This window comes from Rattus norvegicus, chromosome X, assembly GCF_036323735.1.
Source record: "Rattus norvegicus strain BN/NHsdMcwi chromosome X, GRCr8, whole genome shotgun sequence".
Classification (NCBI taxonomy): Eukaryota; Metazoa; Chordata; class Mammalia; order Rodentia; family Muridae; genus Rattus; species Rattus norvegicus.
In genome coordinates, this window is record NC_086039.1 from 22,252,454 (window position 1) to 22,266,518 (window position 14,065).

Sequence of the window (14,065 nt, forward strand, 5' to 3'; positions counted from 1 at the left end):
GATAAAAGCTGAAAGCCAGTCTCCAAGAGCACCTACACACCTGAGAGCAGAAGTAAGACCAACTGTTCTGTGTCAAGCATCCTGCCTGGAGGTTTCAGGTCACAGAAATCCAGGAGCAGTTCTCTGTTTCCAGATCCAGATGAAAGAAAACAGGTCTACATGAGTGCTGATGCACAGGACTACAGGAGGGTCAAGCCACTGTCAGAGACACAAAAAGCTAAAACTAAGACAGCCTGATGGTGAGAGGCAAGCAAAGGAGCCTAAGGAGCAAAAACTAAGACTACTTGGCATCATCAGAGCCCAGTTTTCCCACCAAATCATATACTGGATATCTAAATACACTGGAAAAGCAAGGTTTGGATTTTAAATGACATTTTATGATGATGATGATGATGATGATGGAAGGCTTTAAGAAGACATAAATAACTGCCTTAAAGAAATACAGGGCAACACAACCAAACAAGAAGAAGCCCTTTTTTTTTATTTTATTTTATTTTTTTTTATTATCTTGAGTATTTCTTATATACATTTCAAGTGTTATTCCCTTTCCCGGTTTCCGGACAGACATCACCCTCCCCCCTCCCCTTCCTTGTGGGTGTTCCCCTCCCAAACCTCCCCCCATTGCCACCCTCCCCGCATAGTCTAGTTCACTGGGGGTTCAGTCTTAGCAGGACCCAGGGCTTCCCCTTCCACTGGTGCTCTTACTAGGATATTCATTGCTACCTATGGGGACAGAGTCCAGGGTCAGTCCATGTATAGTCTTTAGGTAGTGGCTTAGTCCCTGGAAGCTCTGGTTGCTTGACATTGTTGTACTTTTGGGGTCTCGAGCACCTTCAAGCTGTTCCAGTTCTTTCTCTGATTCCTTCAACGGGGACCTATTCTCAGTTCAGTGGTTTGCTGCTGGCATTCGCCTCTGTATTTGCTGTATTCTGGCTGTGTCTCTCAGGAGCGATCTACATCCGGCTCCTGTCGGTCTGCACTTCTTTGCTTCATCCATCTTGTCTAATTGGGTGGCTGTATATGTATGGGCCACCTGTGGGGCAGGCTCTGAATGGGTGTTCAAGAAGAAGCCCTTTAAGAGGAAACATAAAAATCCCTTAAAGAATTACATGAAAACACAACCAAACCAATGAAGGAATTGAACTAAATCGTCCAGGATTTAAAAATGGAAATAGAAACACTAAAGAAAGCATAGAGGGAGATAACCCTGGAGATAGAAAACCTAGGGAAGAGATCAGGAGTCATAGATACAAGCATCACCAACAGACCACAAAAGATAGAAGAGAGAATCTCGGGTGCAGAATATAGCATCAAAAACATCGACACAATCTTCAAAGATAATGTAAAATGCAAAATGCTCCTAACCCAAAGCATCCAGGAAATCTAGGACATAATGAGAAGATCAAACCTAGAGATAATGGGTATAGAAGAGAGTGAAGACTCCCAACTTAAAGGGCCAATAAATATCTTCAACAAAATTAAAGGAGAAAACCTCCTTAACCTAAAGAAAGAGATGCCCATAAACAGACAAGAAGCCTACAGAACTCCAAATAGATTGGACCAGAAAAGAAAGTCCTCCTGTCACATAATAGCCAAAAGACCAAAAGTACAAAATAAAGAAAGTATAGTAAAAGCAGTAAGGGAAAAAGTCAAGTAATATATACAGGCAGACCTATCAGAATTACACCAGACTTCTCACCAGAGACTATGAAAGCCAGAAGATCCTGGACAGATGTCATACAGACCCTAAGAGAACACAAATGCCAGACCATGTTGCTATATCCAGCAAAACTCTCAAATAACATAGATGGAGAAACCAAGATATGCCATGACAAAACCAAATTTACACAATATCTTTCTACAAATTCAGCCCTTCAAAGGATAATAGATGGAAAACTCCAACACAAGGAGGGAAATTGTACCCTAGAAAAAGCAAGAAAGTAATCTCCTGCAACTAAACCAAAAAAGAAGAAAAACACACAAAGAAAGACACATAAGTATAATTCCACATCTCACAACAAAAATAACAGGAAACAGCAATCACTATTCCTTAAGAACTCTTAATGTCAATGGAATCAATTTCACAACCAAAAGACATCGATTAAAGAATGGATATGGTAGAATTTAATGAAAATTAAGGTACAACATACCCAAACTTATGGGACACAATGAAAGCTGTGCTAAGAGGAAAACTCATAGCTCTGCCTGCAGAAAGAAACAGGAAAGAGCATATGTCAGCAGCATGACAGCACACCTAAAAGCTCTAGTGCAGACACACAGAGGCAAAATTCCTCTGGGACACTTCAGGGTTTTACCTGGATTCCCAACCTCCCTGATCCCCGCCGGCAGCTCACTGCTCCCAAACCCGTTGGGAGAGAGAGCTGACCGCCCAGACTGGTGGGCACTCCTGAGACTGCAGAGCGGAAGAGACCACAAATACTGCCCATGCCTGCCCACATCCCTGGCCCAAGAGGAAACTGTATACAGCCTCTGGGAACTGGAAGATAGGGCGCTGGAGCTGCAGTTTCCCTGCGCCCCAGACACCGCCGGAACCTGAAGGGACCGAAACAACAGTCTCTGCACCCAAATCCCATGGGAGGGAAAGCTAAACCTTCAGAGAGGCAGACACGCCTGGGAAGCCAGAAGAGACTACACCCTGCCCACATTTCTGACTCCAGAGGAAAACACCTAATGCCATCTGGGACCCTGGTGCATGGAGACTCCCGTAAAAGGCGGCACAGGTCCTCCTGGTTGCTGCCCTCGTGGAGAGCTCATAACCAACACCCCACGAGCAAACTTGAGCCTCAGGTCCACAGGTAAGACCAACTTTTCTGCTCCAAATGACCTGCCTGGTGAACTCAGGACAAAGGCCCACAGGAACAGCTGAAGACCCGTAGAGTGGAAAATCTACACACCCGAAAGCAGAATACTCTGTTCCCATGACTGGCTGAAAGAAAACAGGAAAAAAGTTCTACAGCACTCCTGACACACAGGCCTATAGGAGAGTCTAGCCACTGTCAGAAATAGCAGAACAAGGTAACATCAGACATAAGCTGATGGTGAGAGGCAAGCACAGGAAACCAAGCAAGAGAAACCAAGACTACATGGCATATCGGAGCCCAATTCTCCCACCAAAGCAAACAATGAATACCCAAACACATCAGAAAAGCAAGATCTAGTTTCAAAATCATATTTGATCATGATGCTGGAGGACTTCAAGAAAGACATGAAGAACTCCCTTAGAGAAACGCAGGAAAATATAAATAAACAAGTAGAAGCCTATAGAGAGGAATCCCTGAAAGAATTCCAGTAAACCACAAGCAAACAGTTGAAGGAATTAAAAATGGAAATAGAAGCAATGAAGAAAGAACACAGGGAAACAACCCTGGATATAGAAAACCAAAGGAAGAGACAAGGAGCCATAGATACAAGCATCACCAACCGAATAAAAGAGGTAGAAGAGGGAATTTCAGGGGTAGAAGATTCCATAGAAATCATCGACACAACTGTCAAGGATAATGTAAATCAGAAAATGCTACTAATCCAAAACATACAGGAAATCCAGGACTCAATGAGAAGATCAAACCTAAGGACAATAGTTACAGAAGAGAGTGAAGAATCCCAGCTAAAAGGACCAGTAAATATCTTCAACGAAATCATAGAAGAAAACTTCCCTAACCTAAAGAAAAGATGCCCATAAGCATAAAAGAAGCCTACAGAACTCCAAATAGATTGGACCAGAAAAGAAACTCTTCCCGTCACATATAGTCAAAACACCAAATGCACAAAACAAAGAAAGAATATTAAAAGCAGTAAGGGAAAAATGTCAAGTAGCATATAAAGGCAGACCTATCAGAATGACACCAGACTTCTCGACAGAGACTTTGAAAACCAGAAGATCCTGGACAGATGTCATACAGACCCTAAGAGAATCCAAAATCCATCCCAGGTTACTGTATCCTGCAAAACTCTCAGTTAACATAGATGGAGAAACCAAGATATTCCATGAAAAAACCAAATTTACACAATATCTTTCTGTAAATCCAGCCCTACAAAGGATAATAAATGGTAAAGACCAACATAAGGATGTAGGGAGCTGCAAGGTCCCACGCCCCGGGGATGGCGCTGGTTTCCACCTTCTGCTCCTTGAGAAAAACAAGTCCAGTTTCCACCTTCTCCTCTGTAAGAAAAACAAGTCCTTATTTGGCTGTTGATGGTTGGCCTTGTCGCTTCCACATAGATTAAACCTATCAACTAACCCCACGTGGCCTGCTAGGATTGGCCAGCATTAGCTATTTAAGTGTGGTGCGGGGATTCCCCAAAGTCAGAAGATTGTATCAAGGTTCCTGAGTAAATCTGCTTGGAGAAGATCTTCGCTGGTCATGTCTTCCTTGCTGGTCGAGGTTGGGCGCAACATAAGGAGGCAAGCTACACCCTAGAAAAGGCAAGAAACTAATTGTCTTAGCAACAAAACAAAGAGAAGAAAAGCACACAAATATAACCTTACATCCAAATATGAATATAACAGGAAGAAATAATCACTATTCCTTAATATCTCTCAACATCAATGGTTTCAATTCCCCAATAAAAAGACATAGATTAACAAACTGGATATGCAATGAAGACCCTGCATTCTGCTGCCTATAAGAAACACACCTCAGAGACAAAGACAGACACTACCTCAGAATGAAAGGCTGGAAAATAACGTTCCAAGCAAATGGTCGCCAGAAGCAAGCTGGATTAGCCATTCTAATATCGAATAAAATCAATTTTCAACTACAAGTCATCAAAAAAGACAAGCAAAGACACTTCATATTCATCAAAGGAAAAATCCACCAACATGAATTCTCAATCCTAAATCTATGCTCCAAATAAAAGGGCACCAACATACATAAAAGAAACCTTACTAAAGCTCAAAAAATACATTGCACCTCACACAATAATAGTAGGAGATTTCAACACCCCATTCTCATCAATGGACAGGTCATGGAAACAGAAATTAAAGAGAGATGTAGACATTCTAAGAGAAGTCATGAACCAAATGGACTTAACAGATATTTATAGAACATTCTATCTTAAAGCAAAAGGATATACATTCTTCTCAGCACCTCATGGTACTTTCTCCAAAATTGACCACATAATTGGTCAAAAAACAGGCTTCAACAGATGCAGAAATATAAAAATAATACCATGCGTCCTATCAGACCACAATGAGCTAAAGCTGGTCTTCAGAAACAATAAGGGAAGAATGCCCACATATACATGAAAGTTGAACAATGCTCTACTCAACGATAATCTAATCAAGGAAGAAATAAAGAAAAAAATTAAAGACTTCTTAGAATTTAATGAAAATGATGGTACAACATTCCCAAGCTTATGGGACATAATGTAAGCTGTGCTAAGAGGAAAAATAGCTCTGAGTGCCTGCAGAAAGAAACAGGAGAGAGCATATGTCACCAGCTTGACAGCACACCTAAAAGCTCTAGATCAAAAAGGAGCAAATACACGCAGGAGGAGTAGAAGGCAGGAAATAATCAATCTCAGAGATGAAATCAATCAAGTAGAAACAAAAAGGACCATACAAAGAATCAACAGAACCAAAAGATGAAGCTTTGAGAAAATTAACAAGATAGATAAACCCTTAGCTGGACTAATGAGAGGACACAGAGAGTGTGAACAAATTAACAAAATCAGAAATGAAAAGGGAGACATAACTACAGGATCAGAGGAAATTAAAAAAATCATCAGATCCTACTACAAAAGCCTATATTCAACAAAACTTGAAAATCTACAGGAAATGGACAATTTCCTAGACAGATACCAGGTACCGAGGTTAAATCAGGAACAGGTAAACCATTTACACAACCCCATAACTCCTAATGAAATAGAAGCAGTCATTAAAGGTCTCCCAACAAAAAGAGCCAGGTCCAGACTGGTTTGGTGCAGAATGCTATCAGACCTTGATAGAAGACCTCATACCAATACTATCCAAACTATTCCACAAAAATGAAACAGATGGAGCACTACCAAATTCCTTCTATGAAGCCACGATTACTCTTATACCTAAACCACACAAAGACCCAACAAAGAAAGAGAACTTCAGACCAATTTCCCTTATGAATATCGACACAAATATACTCAATAAAATTCTGGCAAAACGAATCCAAGAGCACATCAAAACAATCATGTACCATGATATAGTAGGCTTCATCCCAGACATGCAAGAATGGTTTAATATACAATAAACCATCATCGTGTTCCATTATATAAACAAACTGAAGAAAAGGAAACCACATGATCATTTCATTAGATGCTGAGAAAGCATTTGACAAAATTCAACACCCCTTCATGATAAAAGTCCTGGAAAGAATAGGAATTCAAGGCCCATACCTGAACATAGTAAAAGCCATATACAGCAAACCAGTTGCTAACATTAAACTAAATGGAGAGAAACTTGAAGCAATCCCACTAAAGTCAGGGACTAAACAAGGCTGCCCACTCTCTCCCTACATATTCAAAATACTTCTTGAATTTCTAGCCAGAGCATTCAGAAAACAATACGAGATCAAAGGGTTACAGATTGGAAATGAAGAAATCAAAATATCACTATTTGCAGGTGATATGATAGTATATTTAAGGGATCCTGTATGTTCCACCGGAGAACTACTAAACCTGATAATCACCTTCAGCAAACTGTCTGGGTACAAAATTAACTCAAATAAATAAGTAGCCTTCCTCTACGCAAAAATGAAAAACGCGAAGAAAGAAATTAGGGAAATGACACGCTTCATAATAGTCCCAAATATTATAAAAAAACCTCGGTGTGACTTTAACCAAGCAAGGGAAAGATCTGTGTGATAAGAACTTCAAGCCTCTGAAGAAAGAAATTGAAGAAGACCTCAGAAGATGGAAAGATCTCCCATGATCATGGATTGGCAGGATTAATTTAGTAAAAATGGCCATTTTACGCAAAGCGATCTACAGACTCAATGCAATCCCCCTCAAAATACTAATCCAATTCTTCACAGAGTAAGACAGAACAATTTGCAAATTCATCTGGTGTAAAAAAAACCCAGGATAGCTAAAACTTTCCTCAACAATAAAAGGATTTCTCGTGGAATCCTTATCCCTGAACTCAAGCAGTATTGCAGAGCAATAGTGATAAAAAACTGCATGGTATTGGTACAGAGACAGATAGATAGACCAATGGAATAGAATTGAAGACTCAGAAATGAACCCACACTCCTATGGTCACTTGATTTTGGCAAAGGAGATAAAACCATCCAATGGAAAAAAGATAGCATTTTCAGCAAATGGTGCTGGTTCAACTGGAGGTCAACATGTAGAAGAATGCAGATTGATCCATGCTTATCACCCTGTACAAAATGTAAGTCCAAGTGGATCAAGGACCTCCACATCAAACCAGATACACTCAAACTAATAGAGGAAAAAGTGGGGAAGTATCTCGAACACATGGGCACTGGAGAAAATTTCCTGAGAAAACACCAATGGTTTATGCTCTAAGATCAAGAATCGACAAATAGGGTCTCACACAACTGCAAAGCTTCTGTAAGGCAAAGGACACTGTGGTTAGGACAAAACGGCAACCAACAGATTGGGAAAAGATCTTTACCAATCCTACAATGAATAGAGGGATTATATCCAAAATATATAATGAACTCAAGAAGTTAGACTGTAGGGAGACAAATAACCCTATTAAAAAATGGAATTCAGATCTAAACAAAGAATTCACAGCTGAGGAATGCCGAATGACTGAGAAACACCTAAAGAAATACTCAACATCTTTATTCATAAGGGAAAGGCAAATCAAAACAACCCTGAAATTTCACCTCACACCAGTGAGAATTGCTAAGATAAAAAACCCAGGTGATAGCAATTGCTGGCAAGGATGTGGAGAAAGAGGAACATTCCTCCATTTTTGGTGGGATTGCAGACTGGTATAACCATTCTGGAAATTAGTCTGGAGGTTCCTCAGAAAATTGGACATTGAAGTACCTGAGGACCCAGCTATACCTCTCTTGGGCATATACCCAAAAGATGCCCCAACATATAACAAAGACAAATGCTCCACTATGTTCATAGCAGCCTTATTTTTTTTTATTAACTTGAGTATTTCTTATATACATTTCAAGTGTTATTCCCTTTCCCGGTTTCCGGGCAAACATCCCCCTCCCCCCTCCCCTTCCTTATGGGTGTGCCCCTCCCAACCCTCCCCCCATTGCCGCCCTCCCCCCATAGTCTAGTTCACTGGGGGTTCAGTCTTAGCAGGACCCAGGGCTTCCCCTTCCACTGGTGCTCTTACTAGGATATTCATTGCTACCTATGGGGTCAGAGTCCAGGGTCAGTTCATGTATAGTATTTAGGTAGTGGCTTAGTCCCTGGAAGCTCTGGTTGCATAGCAGCCTTATTTATAATAGCCAGAAGCTGGAAAGAACCCAGATGCCCTTCAGCAGAGGAATGGATACAGAAAATGTGGTACATCTACACAATGGAATATTACTCAGCTATCAAAAGGAATGACTTTATGAAATGCATAGGCAAATGTAGGGAATTGGAAAATATAATCCTGAGTGAGGTAACCCAATCCCAGAAAAACACACATGGTATGCACTCATTGATAAGTGGCTATTAGCCCAAATGCTTGAATTACCCTAGATGCACAGAACACATGAAACTCATCAGGAGTGATCAAAATGCTAATGCTTCACTCCTTTTTTAGAAGGGGAACAAGAATACCCTTCGCAGGGAAAAAGGAGGCAAATATTAAAACAGAGGCAGAAGGAAAACCCATTCAGTGCCTTCCCCACATTTGGCCCATACATATACAGTCACCCAATTAGACAAGATGGATGAAGCAAGGAAGAACAGGCCGACAGGAACCAGATGTAGAGCTCCCCTGAGAGACAAAGCCAGAATACAGCAAATACATAGGCAAATGCCAACAGCAAACCACTGAACTGAGAACAGGACCCCTGTTGAAGGAATCAGAGAAAGGACTGGAAGAGCTTGAAGGGGCTCAAGACCCCATATGAACAACAATGCCAATCAACCAGACCTTCCTGGGACTAAGCCACTACCCAAAGTCTATACATGGACTGACCCTGGGCTCCAACCTCATAGGTAGCAATGAACAGCCTAGTAAGAGCACCGGGGGAAGGGGAAACCCTTGGTCCTGCCAAGACTGAACCCCCAGTAAACATGCTTATTGTGGGGAGGGTGGTAATGGGGGGAGGATGGGGAGGGGAACACCTGTATAGAAGGGGAGGGGGAGGGGTTAGAGGGATGGTGGCTTGTAAACCTGGAAAGGCAATAACAATCAAAATGTAAATAAGAACTACTCAAGTTAATAAAGAAAGACAAAAAGACTGGATATGGAAAGTGGACCCAGAGTCTTGTTGTATGCAAGAAACTTACTTCTGTGACAAAGATAGGCACTACCTCACAGTAAAAGACTGGAAAACAATTTTCAAAGCAAATGTCCAAAGATCCTAGTTGGAATAGCAATTGTAATATTATATAAAATCAATGTTCAAGAAAAAGTTATCAAAAAATATAGGACACTTCATATTCATGAAATGAAAAATCTACCAAGAAAAACTCTCAATTCTGAACACATATGCTCCAAATGTAAGGGTACTCATATTCATAAAAGAACTTTAATAAAGCTTAAAGCACTTATTGTACCACACACAAAAATAGTAGGAGTCATCAATACCCCATTCTCATCAATGGACAGATCAAATCATGGAAATGAGAACAAAATAGAGACACATTGGAATGAAAAGAAGTTATGAAACAAATAGATTTAATAGATATTTATAGAACATTTCATGCTAAAACAAAGATATACCTTCTTTTGAACACCTCATGGTTCATTCTGCAAAACTGACAATATAGTTGGTCACAAAACTAAGTAGACACAAGGAGAAAGAAAAAATCCCATGTATCATATCAGAATATCACGGACTAAGGTTGGTCTTCAATAAAACAAAAATAACAGAAAGGTCACATCCACATGAAAGATGAATACCAGAGTTTCCTGTACCCAAATCCCATGGGGAAAAAGCTGAACACCCAGAAGTGCAGACATCCTGAGACCACAGGACAGACTGCCATTTCTGCACACCTCTGGTCCAAGGGGGAATTGCACAGTGCCTCTCTACACAGGAACATAGAAACAGTCAGCTGCTGGCACCTGGGGTTTTGGTCTATGCCCAGGACTGAACTGAACTGACTAAACAGCTACCTGCAACCAAATCCCAAGGGAGAGAGAGCTGGACATTCAGAAGTGTGGGCACTGCTTTGAAACCAGAGAAGAACACCATCTGTCCACATTCCCGAACCAAGAGGGAATTGCCTAGTGCCAACTGTGCACCCTGGGCACAAGGACCTAGGAACAATGAGGAGCAGGATCCTTCTGATCCGTGCCCACTCCTAGAGTGGAAAGACTGTCATTAAGAGCACCTACAACCTGAGATCAGAGCACCTGTTCTCAGAAAAGGGAAAAAGAAAACAGGAAAAGAGTACTAGAAGAGCGCTATCACACAGGCTTACAGGAGGGTCGTCACTCTCAGAAACAGCAAAACAAGCAAACACCAGGGACCACCCAATGGCTACAGGAAAGTGAAATACCTAAGCAACAGAAACCAAGACTACTTGGCATCATCAGAGCATATCCACTAAAGAAAATAGTGGATATCCAAACACATGGGAAAAGCAAGATTTAGATTTAATATAGCATTTTATGATAATGATGGAGGATGTTAAGAATGACATAAATAACTTCCTTAAAGAAATGCAGGACAAAACAAGTAAACAAGCAGAAGCCCTTAAAGAGGAAACACAAAAATCCCTGAAAAAATTGCAGGAAAACACAACCAAACAGGTGAAGGAATATAACAAAACTGTCCAGAACTTAAAAATGGAAATAGAAACTATAAAGACAGAAAGACATACATGGTATGCACTCACTGATAAGTGGCTATTAGCCCAAATGCTTGAATTACCCTAAATGCCTAGAACAACTGAAACTCAAGACAGATGATCAAAATGTGAATGCTTCACTCCTTCTTTAAAAGGGGAACAAGAATACCCTTGGCAGAGAAGAGAGAGGCAAAGATTAAAACAGAGACTGAAGGAACACCCATTCAGAGTCTGCCCCACATGTGGCCCATGCATATACAGCCATCCAATTAGACAAGATGGATGAAGCAAAGAAGTGCAGACCGACAGGAGCCGGATGTAGATCACTCCTGAGAGACACAGCCAGAATACAGCAAATACAGAGGCGAATACCAGCAGCAAACCACTGAACTGAGAATAGGACCCCCGTTGAAGGAATCAGAGAAAGAACTGGAAGAGCTTGAAGGGGCTCGAGACCCCATATGTACAACAATGCCAAGCAACCAGAGCTTCCAGGGACTAAGCCACTACCTAAAGACTATACATGGACTGACCCTGGACTCTGACCTCATAGGTAGCAATGAATATCCTAGTAAGAGCACCAGTGGAAGGGGAAGCCCTGGGTCCTGCTAAGACTGAACCCCCAGTGAACTAGACTGTTGGGGGGAGGGGGACAATGGGGGGAGGGTGGGGAGGGGAACACCGATAAGAAAGGGGAGGGGGGAGGGGGATGTTTGCCCGGAAACCGGGAAAGGGAATAACACTTGAAATGTATATAAAAAATACTCAAGTTAATAATAATAATAAAAAAAAAGAAACTATAAAGAAAGCACAAAGGGAGACAAGCCTGGAGATAGAAAACCTAGGGAACAGACAAAAAGCCACAATACAAGCATCACCAACAGAATACAAGAGGTAGAAGAGAAAATCTCAGGGGCAAAATAGACCATAGAAAACATCAACACAACCATCAAAGATAATGTAAAACACAAAAAGCTACTGGCCCAAAACATCCAGGAAATCCAGGACAAAATGTAAAGATCAAACCTAAAGATAATATGTATAGAAGAGAGTGAAGACTCCCAGCTTAAAGGGCCAGTAAATATATTCAACAAAATTATAGAAGAAAACTTCCATAACCTAAAGAAAGATATGCCTATAAACAAACAAGAAGCCTACAGAACTCCAAATAGATTGGACCAGTAATGAAATTCATCCCATCAGATAATAGTTAAAATACAAAATGAACAAAACAAAAAAGAATATTAAAGCAGTAAGGGAAAAAGTGACATATAAAGGTAGACCTATAAGAATCACACCAGACTTCTCACCAGAGACGTGAAAGCCAGAAGATCCTGGACAGATGTAATATAAACCCTAAGAGAAAACAAATGTCAGCCCAGGCTACCATATCCAGCAAAACTCTCAAATAACATAGGTGGAGAAATCAAGATATTACATGACAAAACCAAATTCACACAATAATTTTCTACAAGTCCAGCCCTACAAAGGATAATACATGGAAAACTCCAACACAAGTAGAGAGACTACACTGTCCCGAAAGCAAGAAAATAATCTTCTTGCAATGAAACCAATAGAGAGACACAGAAACAAAATTCTGCCTCTAACAATGACAATAAAAGGAAGCGACAATCACTATGCGTACATAACGCTCAACATCAATGCACTCAATTCCCTAATAAAAAGAGGTAGGCAAATAGACTGGATATGTAAAGAAGATCCAACATTTTGTTGCATACAAAAAACACACCTCAGAGACAAAGATGGACACTACCTCAGAGTAAATGGCTGGAATACCACTTTCCAAGCAAATGGCCTGAAGAAACAAGGTGGAGTATCAATTTTAATATTAAATAAAATTGACTTTCAATCAAAAGTCATTTAAAAAGATAAAGAAGGACACTTCATATTCTTCAAAAGAAAAATCCACCAAGACGAACCCTCAGTCCTTAATATCTGGGCTCTAAATGCAACGGCACCTAAATTAATAAAAGTGTCCTTACTAAATCTCAAAACACACATTGTACCTAACACAATAATAATAGGAGATTTCAACGCCACACACTCATCAATGGACAAGTCATGGAAACATAAATTAAATAAAGACATAAAGAAACTAACAGCAGTTCTGAACCAAAAGGATTTAACAGATATTTATAGAACATTCCACCCTAATATAAAAGGATACACATTCTTCTCAGCACCTCATGGTACCTTCTCCAAAATTGACCATATAATCAGTCACAAGACAGGCCTCAACAGATACAGGAAGATAGAAATAATCCCATGCATCCTATCAGATCACCAGACTAAGGCTGGTCTTCAATAACACCAATAATGTCAGAAAGCCCATATATACATGTAAGTTGAACAACACTCTACTCAATGATGATTTGGTCAAGAAAGAAATAAAGACTGAAATTAAAGACTTTTTAGAATTTAATGAAAATGAAGAAACAACGTACCCAAACTTATGGGACACAATGAAAGCTGTGCTAAGAGGAAAACTCATAGCTCTGAGTGCTGGCAAAAAGAAACAGTAGAGAGCATATGGCAACAGATTGACAGCACACCTAAAAGCTCTAGAACAAAAAGAAATAAATAAACCCAACAGGAGTAGAAGGCAGGAAGTAATCAAACTCAGGACTGAAATGATCCAAGTAGTAACAAAAAGGACTATACAAAGAATCAACAAAATCAGGAGTTGGTTCTTTGAGAAAATCAACAAGATAGATAAACCTTTAGCCAGACTAACCAGACATCACAGAGAGTGTATGCAAATTAACAAAATCAGAAATGAAATGAGAGACATAAAAACAGAATCTGAGGAAATTTAAAAAAAACATTACATCCTGCTACAAAAAGCTATATGCAAGAAAACTGGATAATCCGGAGAAAATGGACAATTTTCTAGACAGATACCAGGTAGCAAAATTAAATCAGGACCAAATAAACAATCTAAATAACCCCATAGCTACTAAAGAAATAGAAGCAGTTATTACAAGTCTTCCAACCAAAAAGAGCCCAGGACCAGAAGGGTTCAGTGCAGAAGTCTATTAGACCTTCATAGAAGAACTCATAGCAATACTTTCCAAAATATTCCACAAAATAGAAGCAGACA